The following is a 15,874-nucleotide window of genomic DNA, read 5'->3' as shown; positions in this document are numbered from 1 at the left end:
CTCTAACCAACTGAGCTACCCCGCCAGGGTGCCATGTATTCTTTAAATTAGGGTTTATCTACAGCTATTGATTGATAGTATTAGGAAAATGCCTGGCCCATACTATGTACTGGTTTGAATAGCTATATTGAATAAAGAAACATTAATAATTATTAAATGGCTAGTTGGGTTATGCACTAATTACATTATTTTATATAATTCTATATGGTAGATATCATCAGTTCCATTTGATAACTAAGAATTAGGAGTACCAAGTACCTTGTTTATGGTCACATAGCTAAGTAGGTAATAGAGCTGGTGATGAACATTTAATCCAAATCCGATTCTCTTTTACAAAGCCAGGCCCTGCAAAAGTTTCATCAGTTCATCGTGGCCGCTAGGAGGACTGTATTGAGAATGATTCTGAGGCCAAAGCCAGGATGCAACAAAAATAAATACTTTAATCAATGTCATAACATAAGAGTATGGAGCAGCAGCTAATAATATAATATCATATATGTGTATTTATTTTTTATCTTTACACTGCTGTGCTAGTTCTTGAGATGAACATTTCAAAGAGAAATACAAGACAATTCAGAAATAATGATATAGTTCCTGAGCAGTAGTTAGAAAGGTTCCATATTTCTTATATCAATCATTATTCTTTCTAAAACATCCCTAATAATCACTTCCTTAATAATCTTCCACACTCTACCTCTATCTAATGAATGAACTGGAATTGATGTGGCCCCTTCCCATAATCCTGTTTCTCTGCCTTTTTAAAAAGTCTCTAACATGCTTACACAAGCCATTAAAATTATTCATAATTCAAATTACAGCTTCCTAGTAAAGTAGAATACTTCAATTACTAGGAATATTTATATATAATGAAATTAATGTCAGAGATGATATAGGAAGAATAACTTTACTATAGTATGCACAAAAAGTTTTAGTTTTTAATTAAATTTTTAAGAGGTAGTACAGTGTAGTGGTTAGTATCAGAGACCATGGAATTAATCATATACCACTTACTAATTATATGTTCTGCAAAAATTACTTAAACAATACGAAAATTATTTCCTCATCTCAATAGCATCAGATTCTTGGGTACTTAGTAAATTTTTTTTTTGGTAATTTAGTACCTGGTGTTTTTTAATTGTTTTTTGGTTGAATGTTTCTCATGTTCTTGAAAAGAAACAGTATTCATTAACTATTGAATTCAGAGTTCTGTTATTAGCTTAAGCATTTTAATTGTATTGTTCAAAACTTTTGTATCTATATACATATCTATCCTTATACTGTCCTATCATCAGTGGGAGAGGTGAGTTAGAATCTCACATTATAATGGTAGGGTTGACAGTTACTTACTCTGTGCATTTTTGCTTTCTGTATTTTGAGGCCCTGTTTTTAGGTGCATAGAAATTCAGAATTGTTAGAGCTTTCTGCTGAACTTTTCTTTTTGTTCTTATGTGGTGATTCTCTTAGTGCCTATGCATATTTGCCTTAAAACCTATCTTAATTGATATTAATAGTCTATATCAGTTTTCCTTTGGTAACAATTTGAATGGAATAACTTTTCTGCTCATTTACTTTCTGTTTTTTTTTTAAGACTTTATTTACTTATTTTCAGAGAGAGGGGAGGGGAGGGAGCAAGAGAGGGAGAGAAACATCCATGTGTGAGAGCAACATGGATTGGTCACCTCTCATATGCCCCCCCCGGGGTCCTGGCCTGCAACCCTTGCATGTGCCCTGACCAGGCATCCAACTGGTGACTTTTCAGTTTACAGGCCTCCACTCAACCCACTGAGTCACATCAGTGAGGACTAGTTTCAGTTTTTCTATAATACATTCTCATGTTTTAGGTGTTTTAATTGTAAATACAGTGTATGCAAAGTTTTGTGTCATTAATTCAGTATGAATATCTGTTTTTTTACTGACAAATTTAGTTGATTTATATTAGTTTCAGTTATTGATATGTTTTGTCATCATCTCATTTTGTGCTTTCTAGTTACCTAAGCTTTCTTTTGTTCCTTCTCCTTGCCTTGCTATTTTCCTGAATTCTGTTATATTGTTTCAGTTTTCTGTATTCTTTTTCTTTCCCTTCTCATTGCTTTGGAAGTCATACATTTGATTCTATCCTTTAGTAGTTACTATATATTTTATTAAAATTTTATTATATATATATTTTTATTTTTAATATATTTTATTGATTATGCCATTACAGTTGTCCCATTTCCCCCCTTCATTCCCCTCCACCCTGCACCCCCCTTCCCCACCATTCCCCTTCTTTAGTTTATGTCCATGTGTCACAAGTTCTTTAGATTCTGTATTTCCCATACTATTCTTGCCCTCCCCCCATCTATTCTCTACCTACCGTCTATGCTACTTATTCTCTGTACCTTCTCTCCCCTTCTCCTCCTTCCACTCCCCTGTTGCTAACCCTCCTTGAGATCTTCATTTCTATGGTTCCGCTCCTGATCTAGCTGTCCTCTTAGTTTGCTTTTATTTTAGGTGTGGTTGTTAATAACTGTGAGTTTGCTGTCCTTTCACTGTTCATCTTTTTAATCTTCTTTTTCTTAGATAAGTCCCTTTAACATTTCATATAATAAGGGCTTGGTGATGATGAAATCCTTGAACTTGACCTTATCTGAGAAGCACTTTATCTGACTTTCTATTCTAAATGAAAGCTTTGCTGGAGAGAGCAATCTTGGATATAGGTCTTTAGATTTCATGACTTGGAATACTTCTTTCCAGCTCCTTCTTGCCTGTAAGGTCTCTTTTGAGAAATGAGCTGACAGTGTGATGGGAACTCCTTTGTAGGTGACTGTCCCCTTAGCTCTTGCTGCTTCTAGGATTCTCTCCTTCATTTTAATCTTGGCTAATATAATTATGATGTGCCTTGTTGTGTTCCTCCTTGAGTCCAACTTCTTTGGGACTCTCTGAGCTTCCTGAATTTCCTGGAAGTCTATTTCCTTTGCCAGATTGGGGAAGTTCTTTATTATTTGTTCAAATGAGTTTTCTGCTTGTTGCTCTTCCTCTTCCCCTTCTGGTACCCCTATAATTCGAATGTTGTAATGTTTAAAGATGTCCTAGAGGTTCCTAAGCCTCTCCTCATTTTTTAAAATTCTTATTTCTTCATTCTTTTCTGGTTGGATGTTTCTTTCCTCCTTCTGGTCCACTCCACTGATTTTAGTCCCAATTTTGTTTTCATCACTATTGGTTCCCCTTGCATTTTGCTTCATTTCACTTAGTGTAGCCTTCATTTGTTCATCTAACTTGCGACTAAAATCAACCAGTTCTGTGAGCATCCTGATCATCAGTGTTTTGAACTGTGCATCTGATAGGTTGGCTATCTCTTGGTCACTTAGAAGTATTGGCTCTGGGGCTTTGAGTTGTTCTTCTGCTTGAGCCATAATGTTTAGGTCTGTTTGCACCTGTTGAGGGGTGAAAGCTTAGGTGTTCACTAGGGCAGGTCAACTCAGTTGCTGGGTTGTGACTGGGGGCGGGGTCAGAGAGGGAGCAATGGCGTTTGTTCAGCTCTCTCTCAGATTTTGGTCCCCTCTGCCACTTCCCACAAGCCAATTGGGCCCTTCTGGTGCTGGTTCCCAGGTATGTGGGTATGTGTAAATTCTAGGACCCCGTGGGTCTCTCCAACGAACTCTCCTGTGAGGCTGGAAGCCTATCCCAACACCTCAACCCCCAAAAGTTTTTCTAATCAGTGCTTTTAGGTTTTATTTCTTATTGCTGGGGCCATGGGTTGTGCAGTTTTTTTCACTGATCATTTTTAAACCTGCCTGGTTTATCTACGCGTGAATGTGTGTCCACGGTCAGCCAGCCACCTTGTGAGCCTTACTGGGTTTTTACACCCACCTGGTCCACCAACCACCGCCTTTTCCTGCTGGGACCCCTCTCTACCAGCTGCTGACTTTGTCCCTCTTACCAGTCTGGATGAATAGTTCATTGTTGTCAGACTTCCGTGTAGTTCAATTTTCTGCCTGTTTTGGTTGTGTTTTTGTTTCTAAATCTTTGTTGTCCTTAAATTTGATTCTGCAAGGAGGTACATTGATTCCACTTATGCCTCCATCTTGGCTAGAAGTCTGCTCCTTATTTTCTAGCTTAATGTTGACAGCCAAAGTCATTGGTTTGAAATCATTCTTTTTTTTTCTTTGATGCTTTGTATTTTCAACTTTATATAGTTCAGAATACTTTCTAATTTTTTGGATGTCTTTTTTGACTTATTGATTATTTAAAAGTCTGGTTTGAAAATGCTTGTGGATTTTCTACATATTTTTTGTTACTGATATTTAATTTAATTTCACTTCGTGTGACTGGAATACTCTTAAATATATTGAAACATTTATGTGACTTTAATTTCACTTTGTGGTGACTTTATGTGACTTGAATACTCTTAAATATATTGAAAGATTTTATTGCTGAGATATGGCCTACCATGGTACTTGTTCTATGTGTACTTAGAAATAATGTGTATTATGCTGTTGTGAGGTGGTATGTTCTGTAATGTCAATTATATCAGATTGGTTAATAGTTTTTTTCAAGTCTTCTGTATACTTGCTGATTTTTTCTAGTTTTTCTATTAATTTTGATAGAGGAATATTAAAATTTCTGACTGTAATTGTGGATTTATTTACTCCTTGCAATTCAATTAGATTTTTCTTCATGTATTTTGAAGCTTAGTTATTAGGTTTACAAATGCTTAGAATTGTTATGTCCTCTTAGTGAATAGACCCCTTTATCTTTATGAAATGACCTTCTTTAACCCTAGCAGTAGTCTTTGTGCTGAGAACTTTTCCATCATTCTACTTTCAATCTATTTGTATCTTCAAAGTGTGTTTCTTGTAGACAGCGTATAGCTGGGTCTTGCTTTTTTTTTACCCAATTCGATAATCTCTGCTTTTTAATTGTTTTTTATAACATTTACATTTAATAATCATATTAAATGGTTATTGATAATGCTCAGGTTTAAATCTGCCATCCTGCTATTTGTTCCATCTTTTTTGTTCTTCCTTTACTCTTTCTCTGCCTTCTTTGTGTGTTGGATGTTTTTTATGACTCTATTTTATTTTTTTTCATCAACTTTTTAGTTATAACTTTTTTTGTTATATTAGAGTTTGATTTAGAATTTATAATATGCATCTTTGTCACAGTTTCCATGTTAGTGATATTGTAATACATCATCTGCAGTATAAGTGCCTTATCACAAGTGCCTTTTGTGTGAACATAATATTTCAATTCATATTTCCATTTCCTTTTTGCCCAACCTTTGTGCTGTGGTCATGCATTTTACTTTTACATGTTATATACCCCATAATTATTATTACTCTTATTTTGTATTTTTATAAGATTTAAAAAGAAAAAATATATATTTACTCATATAGTTACCCTTTCTGATGGTATTTATCTATTTGTTATTTACTTATTTTTTTGAGAGATCTATATTTCCATCTGGTATCATTTTTATTCTTCCTAAACGACATTCTTTAACATTTATTGCAGACCATGTCTGTTGGTGATGAATGGAATCATAGTATATAATCTTAATCTAACTTTTTTTAACTTGGCATAATGTTTTCAAGATTCATCTATATTGTAGCATATACCAGTACTTCACTTTTTATGGCAGAGTAATATTCCGTTGTATTGGGTTGGCTAAAAAGTCCATCTAGTGTTTCCCAGAAAATAAAAGACACATTTTTCATTTTCACCAGTAACTTTATTGATTTGGACATTTTGAGTTTATGGGCTGTCTCCCGCATGGTAGAATATTGATTGTTCATAGACATTTTTCCTTGATCTTTTGAAGATATTTAATTTCTTCTGCCCTCTATTTATGCTGTTGAGGGATTTGTTTCAAGCTTAATTATTATTCCCTTGTGAATAATCTATGTTTTTCTTCTGGGTATTATGAGGATATTTCTTTTTTTATTTGGTGTTCTGTGGTTTCTTACACTGTGCTGATTATATCCTTGATTTTATTTATCCTATCGGAGACCTGTATCTTTAATTAATCTGTATTTTTTTAAGTTTAAATTGAAGTATAATTCACATACCATAAAATCATCCTTTAAACATATATATACAATTTTGTGGTCTTTAGTTTGTCCAAAGAGTTCTGTAGTTATCACCATAGTAAATTCCAGGATTTTTTTGTCACTTGGTAATGAAACCCCATACCTATTAGAAATATTCTCCATTCTTTTTTCTATCTATCCCCTGGCATTTTACTTCTAGTCTCTGTGGATTTGCCTCTTTGTCTATTCTGGACATTCAAATAAATGCAATCATATAACATGTGGCATCTCATGTCTGGCTTCAAGGATCATCTATGTTGTAACACATATCAAAACTTCATTCCTTTTTGTGGACAAGTAATATTCTCTGTAGGAACATACCTCATTTTGGTCATTCATCATCAGTCATTGGACATTTGGATTGTTTTCACTTTTTGGCTATAATTAATATTGCTGCCCATGTACAACTTTTTGTGTGAACATAATATTTCAATTCATATAGATGTACACCTAACTCTGTTTAACTTCTTGAAGTGTCAAATTGTTTTCCACAATGACCATACCATTTTTGCAGACATTATCTTGAATATTGCACTTCTCTTATTCTACACATTCCTTTCTTATGGAACTCCTATCAGAGATATGTTAGAGTTTTTTATTCTATTCTCTATGTCTCTTAAGTTTTCTTTGCATTTTCTCATTTTTTTAGCTATTTGTGCTTCATTCCTCAGATTTATCTTCCAGTTTATTAATTCTTTTTTTTCAGCTGGATTTAATCTTCTATTTGAAATATTCTTTGAGTTTTATTTTCAAGAGTTTAATTTTTGTTTTAAAGGTGCTGAAGTTTTTAAAAAAATATTTTATTTATTTATTTTTACAGAGAAGGGAAGGGGACGAGAGAGGGTAACATCAATGCGTGGTTGCCTCTCTTATGCCCCCAACTGGGGACCTGGCCTGAAACCCAGGCCTGTGCCCAGACTGGGAATTGAACTAACAACCCTTTAGTTTGCAGACCAGCACTCAATTTACTGAGCCACACTAGCCAGGGCTAAAAGTGCTAAAGTTTTTTTTCTAAGTTTTATATTTTTTTGTTCATAATCAATGAATTCTTTTTACATTACATTCTTTTATTTTTAAATGACCTTTTCCCTTTCTCAGCATTTTTTCTTTTAAATCTTTACCTGATGATATTTTTTCATTGCTTTTTAGAGGGAGAGAGAGGAAGGGGGAGAGAGAGAAAAAAAATTATCGATGAGTGAGAGAAACATCAATATATTACCTCCTGTGTGCACTGCAACCAGGGGGATTGAACCTGCAACTAGGTATGAGCCCTGACTGGGGACTGAACCCGCAACCTTTTGGTTTATGGGATGATGCTCCTCCCAGCTGAGCCCCACCAGCCAGGACTCTCAGTGCTCTTTTCCAGGCTATTGTTGATTCCAAGTCTTGGATGTGGACTCTTGTTCATTGTGGGTTGTTCCCTCACATGTTTTATTATGAGATGATATTTATTGAGGCTTTTTGATTTTGCTTCTTTCATTTGCTTTTGGGAGTTCACCAACCATACATCAATCATTGTGTTAACTTGTCATTTTGAGGCCTTTTGAACCATGCATAGTACTGTATTCATTTTAGCCTCAAATTTATGGAAGACACAGGCCTGAGATTTTTAATTTGGGAGGAAGGTTCCCCCCACTCCAATTTGGAGCCCTAGAGTACACTCACTAAGCAGATTTCACAGAGGGCTGCACACCAGGAGGGGGAAAGGTAATGATGTGTGTTCATCTTACGGGTACAACTCACATTTCAAATCTGTCTATAATTCCAATAAATGAAAGGAGTTGTTAAACCATAGCGAAGGCTAAATAAAAAGAAACAGCAAACTGTAAAATGAATAAAAACTGCCATTAGGTGTAGAAATAAAAGAAATAGACAAACTTCTTTGTCATTTTGTCTTGACAAACATATTTCTTTTCTAGTTCATCCCTTTTCAGAAATAGCAGTTATTTGAGGATCTTGGTTTTACAGAAGGATCCTGAGTTCCTCATATACATGCAAAGTCTCATCTTTTTTTCTCTACGGGAATATTAAAATCCAAGTCTTTAGGTTAATGGGACCTCTTCTCCACCAAGGCCATTGGAGCTCCGCTCTTTGTTATGGGTCAGCAATCTCACTGGCACCTAGCATTGATATACAGATTCCTCCCCTCCCCTCCCTCCCCTCCCCTCCCCTCCCCTCCCCTCCCTCCCCTCCCCTCCCCTCCCTCCCTCCCCTCCCTCCCTCCCTCCCTCCCCTCCCCTCCCCTCCCTCCTCCCTCCCCTCCCTCCCTCCCTCCCCCTCCCCCTCCCTCCCTCCCTCCTCTCCCTTCCTTTCCTTCCTTCCTTCCTTCCCTCTCCCTCCTCCTATCATTCCTTTCCTCCCTTCCTCCCTTTTTTGCTTCCTATACTTTAAAAATAATGTTTATTTTACTTCTTTCATCATTTCTATGTCTTTGTAGTAGACAGTTTGTTTTTGTTGTCTGAGGTCATTGTATGGTCAGTTTCCTCAACAGTAATGTGGAGAAAATAATTTATTTACCTCATAGGGTTTTAAGGATTGAATTAGATCATGTAAATAAAATGCTTAGCTTAGCATGCAATGTATAAGTGTGCAATAAATCTTAGTTATAATTATTTTAAAATTTTATTTTATCTACTTTAATGGCATACAATTGACATACAACATTATATTAGTCTCAGGTTTACGATAAAATGGTTCGATATTTGTTTTCTTTTTTCTTTCTGATTGTTGTTCAGTTACAGTTCCCCCATTGCACTTCTCTACCCCATCTCTGCCCCTGCCGTGGTCCATGCCCATGAGTCCTCTATTTGTGTTTCTTTGTCCCTCCCCTTTTCCCCCATTATCTCCCTCCCCCATGATATTTGAATATATTACTAGATAATTACCGCAATAAATCTAGTTAACATTTGTCACCATTTGTAGTTATAATATATTTACTAATACAGATTGAGAAATTTCAGATAAGAATACAAATCTGCAGAAGGAAACTTACCATTAATTAATTAATTAATTAATTAATTTTAAACTAAAATAAAAGATTTTATTTATTTTTAGAGGGACGGGAAGGAAAGAGAAAGGGAAAGAAACATCCATGTGTGGTTGCCCCTCATGCGTCCCCCACTGGGGACCTGGCCTGCAACCCAGGCATGTGCCCTGACTGGGAGTCAAACTGGCAACCCCCTGCTTCACAGTCTGGTCCTCAGTCCACTAAGTCACACCAGCCAAGACTGAAATTACTTGAAAAATTGATATTTTGGCCCTCTCTTAGAATGTAATATTGGCTTATTTAAAAGTTAGTTCCCTTTTTTAATAAAATATGAACACATAAAACTTATTGTTTGAATACTATCTTGCATTTTATATCCTTAAGTATCTCATCTCACCTTTATTCTACTCAGCATGTGGGTAGGCATGGAGTAGCATTTATAGATATTTGATGCCTGATTCAATTTAAAGTTTTTTCATTTTATAGGTAAATTTTACTTACTCATGATCTAGCTTATTTGATCACATGTTTATAGTTTCTGTATTAAAAATAATCTCATTTTAAGCTGAAATAAAATTAGATAATTTAAAATGTATTTTATAAAACATTTCATGGATTATTTACAGGCTGTGTGATTTGGTTATTTTCACTTAGGAATATACTTCATTTAAACAAAGGCATATCTGATTAAAATGCTGTATGGAAATGATTTTTTTCATGTTCTCAAAAGAGGAGTGATGGAAGAACAAATTAATAGTATTTCTAGTCTGAGTCTTTGTGTGATGTTGTGGTGTGTGCTGTTCCGTCTGTTCGTTCTCTATAACAGGTTGTATGTGTGGTTCAGGCTGTGTGTGCATGTAGTCCCACTTCTGTTAATGTGTCTTCATTTCTCCGTGAAGTGAGAGCTGACCTAGAACCGTGGTCATTCCTGTGTCAAAGTTGCAATAACTGTGGTCACTGAGCAATTACTATGGCAATCCAACTGGTCCTACAGGGATAGTTCTGTTAGACCAGGATCTAAAATCATCTGCAGAAGGGGAATGAAGTGAGGTTTCTAAGTGCAGTGCAATTTGATCTCATGTCAGTATTTAACCAACTAGAACCAAAAAGAACCAACTTGGTAAACTAATAACTTATTGTATAGAAGGTTAAAAAATCCTAGAAACATTTAAATGCTGGTTTTTTACTCAATTGACTTTTCTTGACAATTTAATTTTAATACTGAAATATTGGTAGAGCTCTGAGAAATAGTATAGATGACTACACCTTGTCCAAATAAAGTGCTTTTAAAAATAGAGCCATTACATTTTTTTGAACTGTATATAAATAAAAATGTTATTATCTTTTTTTTACATGAGATCCTAAGATGTTTATGAGGTGCCTAACTGATACAGGTTATTAAAATACAGAAGAAAATTTGAAAGAGTGACAATGTGTGTAGCAGCAAGACATTTGTTTTTATTCTTTCTTTCCAGAGGGGTAATAACTTTGTACTGATCCATTTACTGTTTCTCAGCTCGCTCACGTCTATTGTTCAGTTGTGAGATTCTTGGCCAGAGTCCATATACACATGAAAGCAAGTGAATACACTGACTTTTTCAAAACTGGTTTTTGTTTGTGTCTTTATTCTCATTCTTTCAGTTATTCATCAAGCACCCAGCTCTCCTGTTCTATACCAGGCACTGTGGCAGAGGGTAGTGGTATCTTACTGAACAAGGCAATCAGGGCTTCCTTGATGAGCTTTTAGTCTCAGACAATTCCACCCCGCCACCTCGATTTTCTCTCTCCTTTCTTTTATTCTTGCATTTGCCTCATCTATTTGCTCCTTTACCCTTTTCTCTTCCTTACTTTCATTTCTCTCCCTCAAGTCCTTCTTCTCTTCCTTTCTTTTCTTGCTTAAGGGCTTCCCTTTCTTCTTCAAGTTTAATAGATGAGACCCCTGTCTTCGCACTGCACTCTTTCCTGTGGGAATTCAAGGACGTTCATAACTTTTGGTTTGACTTGGCTATGTCTGTACCTCCTTGGAGGCAGATTGGTTGCCAGCCGATGAGAGTATCATTTCCTCTCCTGCTGTGGAGTCGTACCGCCTTTCATTGTGCTGCCAAACTGTGAAGAGTGAATCCTTTGGGGAAGGACACCTTCCTATTTTGGTCTACAAGCAATCATTTTTTTGTTAAAAACCATTTTTTAAAAAATCGTTTTTTATATCTATGCACCTAAATTTATTTCCAGTTTGGTTTCATCGGTCACAGAATAGTTTTTCCTTACTGATTATTTTCATTTTTGCTGAGCTTCCCACAGTGACTATTACAGAGTATTGCCCAGAAGTATTTTTGTGAAGGAGTGGAGCGGATAAAGGCCTCATATCGTTTAGATATGGCTACTGTCTTATTGCTTTCTGACACATTGTAGTAAGGAATCAAAGCGATTAGAGTCACAAGTGACAACAAGCAAGGATAAGAAAACTGGGTTCATCTGGAAGCACAGGTGAATCGGAATTACAGGATTTTTTTTAGCCCTGGAAGAATTCTTTTGATTCAATCCTGGCTTTAAAGTTCAAGACCAGAGATGTCAAGTGACTTGCTGTAGATGACACAGAGAGTTAATGACAGAGCTGGGGCTGGAACTCACCTCTCAATTCTCAGTTTCCATCTTCAGCAGGCAGGATGTAGGGTATAGGGAAAATGATCTTTTTGGTGGGGGAGGAGCAGTGATCATTTGGTGGATTTTTCAGAGCCACAGGGATTCAGACTTTTATACTTTTCAGCTGAGAATAAACATATTCTAGTTTCATGTTGATTCTTGTGTAACCAGCTAAGGTGTTGAAAAAAGCTGGTATAATAAAATTAAGTGCTGCCTACTGAATATCCAGTCTGTGTCTTCTGGCTTCTACATCTGTACATGTGGGTTTATTTTATACCTTGGTTATTGATGTTAGTTATTGCTTAGCAGAAATATGATTTCCCCCTAACCCCAAGTGCTGCAGTTATAGAGAAAGTTGGGGAAGGTGAACTTCATGTGCGTGTGTGTGTGTGTGTGTGTGTGTGTGTGTGTGAATTGAGAGAATAAATGATACAGTGAAGAGTTCTGGATGTAAAAAGCACAGGACAGAGGGGTTTGAAAAGGAGTCAGAATCCCAAGTTCATCCACTTAATTAATTAAGTAATTAATTGTGATTTGAGGTGGCTTAGCACAGAGTCGAATCTCAGTTCTGAGGGAGTCCCTTGGACTCAGGCTTTGCACCCCCTGAAAACCAGCTTCATTGCTCCTCTGCTCCGTGGGTTTGGATATTCGTTTTTATTGGTGTGGTCATCAGGCGTCCAAGATGGTCCCTAATGCTTCCTTTGTCTCCTGGTAATTTTGGCCTTGTATAGCCCCTCCCACATTGTTTCAGAGTTGGTCTGTGTGACCAACAGAATATGACAGAAATAAGGGTGTGTCACTTCTAAGATTTCCTCACAGAAAACACTGTGGCTTCTGCTTTGCCCTCCTGTGCATCCCTCACTCTGGGGAAGCCAGCTGCCGGGTCATGAGGACGCTCAGACACGTCTATGAGAGGTCCACATGGCAATGAACTGCAGCTGTCTGCCAACAACCAGGGAGGGACTGGGGCCTGTTGCCAGTAGCCTGGTGCATGAGCCAGCGTGGAAGTGAGCTCTCCGGCGCTGGTCAAGCCTTCAGATGACTGTGGCACCAGCTGATTGCTTAACCGCAACCTCACAAGACCCTGAGCCAGAACCACCCAGCTGGGCCACATTCAGATTCCTGACCCCAGGGGCTGTGAAGTAGTGATTTTTGTTCTTAGCTGCTGAATTTGGGAGGTAATTTGTTACACAGCAATAGATAACTAATACCACTGACAAGACAACAACTGAGTATTCTCAATGTAAAAGCTATCATAATAAAAATGTAGATGTTTTCATGATGAGGTTTGGTCCTTAGAAACAGACACTGTGTCTATATTTGGCCTGTATTCAGTATTTCCATTTTATTGCACAGGAAACTGAGAACGTAAAAGTTAAGTGATTCATTTATTGGAGGGAGTGGTGGTGGCTAAGAATAAAAACGTGTTTCTTTTCTTTTTCCATTTTTCTTTGAATATGGCTCCATTAAAATACAAGTGGAGAGTAAGTCGAAAATGACACCAACAAATTCAGATGAGAGAATTACAGTTTGAATAGACTTTCATTTAAAGAGAAGTTTTGTGAGAGTTGTTGTTTGGTATTAAGTCATTTCGAGCGGTCCAAGTCATTTTATCTTTACACACAGGTCAATTATGCCACTTTCAATTAATAAACATGAAGGGGATTTCAATGGGTCATTTAACTCAGGCCTAGATATGAATACTTTTGATCAATTCTGCAAACATTTGTCAAGAGCACTGCTGCTGGCCAGAGAATACAAAGATAAATAAGATATCTCTGCCTATGAGTAGTTTACAGGTTGGTGGTGGGGCAGATAATTTCAATAATGTGGGAAGAGTTCTGATACAGGTACTCACAGGGAATAGATGGAGAATATAGAAGAGGCGCACCTTGCTTGGGAAGAACAAATGACTTTGTCAAAGACATACAGCTGCTTTGTAGCATTTTGAATTCATCTTGGCTGCTTTCTAGACATGGGATAGTGGTAGGAACACGATTGTATGCTTGCTGCCTGCCTATTATCTTTCTTATTTTCTGTTTTATCCTCATCCAAGGACACACTTATTGATTTTAGAGAGAAGGGAAGGGAGGCAGAGAAACCTCGATGGAAGAGAGAAACATGGATCAGCTGCCTCTCCTATGCACCCTGACTGGGGAACGAACTGCAACCAAGACACGTGCCCTGACCGGAAATCGAACCTGTGACCCTTCAGTTCACAGGACGACACTCCACCCAACTGAGCCACACCAGCCAGGGCAATCTTTCATATATTGGTAAGGTGCTTTCTGTTTTTCTAGAGACCCTTCCTACAACTGTTATTCATCAAGAAATTATTTTAAAAATTTTAAGGACTTTTTTTCTTTCAACCAGAACTAATGGAAGTGGACAAAGACACTAAAAGAAAGAAACATTAAAATACAAAACAGAACTCAGGATGTATATAGAAAAATTGGAAATATGAAGTAGGAGACTAAAATATACATAATGTAAAACTGTAAGAAGAAAACAGTTGGGGTATGGGATCCTTAAAAAATCTTCTTAGTAGTTTGCCATTTATTTCTAGGTACCAGTGGATACAAAATTTGTGGCAAAGTGCTGGTTTTAAAAGAGGAGAGATTGCATCTGTGGATCAGTTTGGTAGAATCTGCAACTTAGTTCTACCAGTTTGAACAAGCAAGTTGCAGACATCACAGAGCCAGGGGAACTCGCAACAGTCTTTCATGAGTGAGTCAACATGAATGAACAGACCTTTCATAACGTCTGTTTGAACTCTGCCCACAAACCAAAGGTCAGCAGGCCCTTCCATCCAGAGGCTGCCTGAGGCCTGGAGGCAGTGCTGGTGCTGGTGGTTGGTGCGGTGAGATAATCAGTGGGAAAAGAAAATGTAAGGGGGGGGGTAAAAGGCAAGAAGAAAGGGACTGAAAGAAGCAAAGGGAGAGAAAGAAAGGAGTAAGAAGAATGAATAACTCTGGTTTCTTGGGTACTGCTAACCACCGCACTAACTTTGCCAACTTGCTCTCAATCCTCAGTAGCCCTGCAAGGTAGTCCTGACAGTACCCCTGCTGTTCTGACGAGCATATGGATTGTACAGCTAGTAAGCTGCCCAGCTGAGATTTGAACTCGTTTGTCTGACTTCCATATTCAGCATTCCTATCCATAATGCCACAAAGAAAATATGTTCACCCACTGTAGTGTGGGAGAGGACCACCACAGACAACCAACGGTCCTTGGATTTTCCTTTTTTAAAGTTTGTGGACAAGCCTTGAACAGAATGAAGATCCCTTAATTGGATTTGCCTGTTACCCAGTATTGCACACCACACCGCTTGCCCTGCTTCACTTCCCTGCACGAATCCAGTTAGAACCTTCCCATTTGGTCTAATGAACCCTAATTCCAGACAAAGGTAACTGTCACCTTTTGTTTCATCCTGTGCTTTTATTTTTCAAATACCAGAGCTGACCTCTGAACTCAATCTGCACTTGCCTATTGATGCATAAATATCTATAATATCACAGTAAATTAAATTCTGTTTTAAAGGGTTTCTATTTAACAATCTGTCAGAACTTTCACAGCATTTGATTTCTGGTCTCCTCTGTCCAGTGACAGGTTTATCTCAATATGGCTTGATTAATGAAACCTTTTATTTGGTGTAAGCGCACCTATTATTACCATAATCTCTTAATGCTTGTTTAGGCAACATTGAGGTCTGGCAGCAGGGATTCTGAAAACTTGTGTTTATTTAGCTCCACCAGAATTGGGGGAGATTAACGGGCCAGGAGACCAATACCCTCCTAATGAGAAGCTCGGGAAAGTTAGTGTCAGCTAAATGATGTAGCACTCTGCCTGGGACGCTTTGCCAAACACCTTTTAACCTCTAGGTTTTAAAAAATGCTTCTGCCTTAGTGCCAACAAATCCGGCCGCCTTGCTCACCAGGGCTCTCTTGTCCTTGTGTGCCAGTCATTGGGGGGCGTGGCTGACTTCCCTCGTAGGAGCCGAGAAACTGCAATGTGCACCGTGCGGTTGAGAAGTTGGGTGAAGTCTAAAATAAAAGAATACATTGAGAAAGAGTGTCTTAATGAAGCCAAGGAGCCAGGCACTAATAGCTCTTAAGAAACAGAAATGACTTTATGATGGATATTCCACAAGCAACCTTTTCAGAGAAAAAGAGTACAA

The sequence above is a fragment of the Artibeus jamaicensis genome, unplaced genomic scaffold, assembly GCF_021234435.1.
Source record: "Artibeus jamaicensis isolate MK-2021 breed Jamaican fruit bat unplaced genomic scaffold, CSHL_Jam_final scaffold_1019, whole genome shotgun sequence".
NCBI lineage: Eukaryota > Metazoa > Chordata > Mammalia > Chiroptera > Phyllostomidae > Artibeus > Artibeus jamaicensis.
This window is presented reverse-complemented; position numbering follows the sequence as displayed.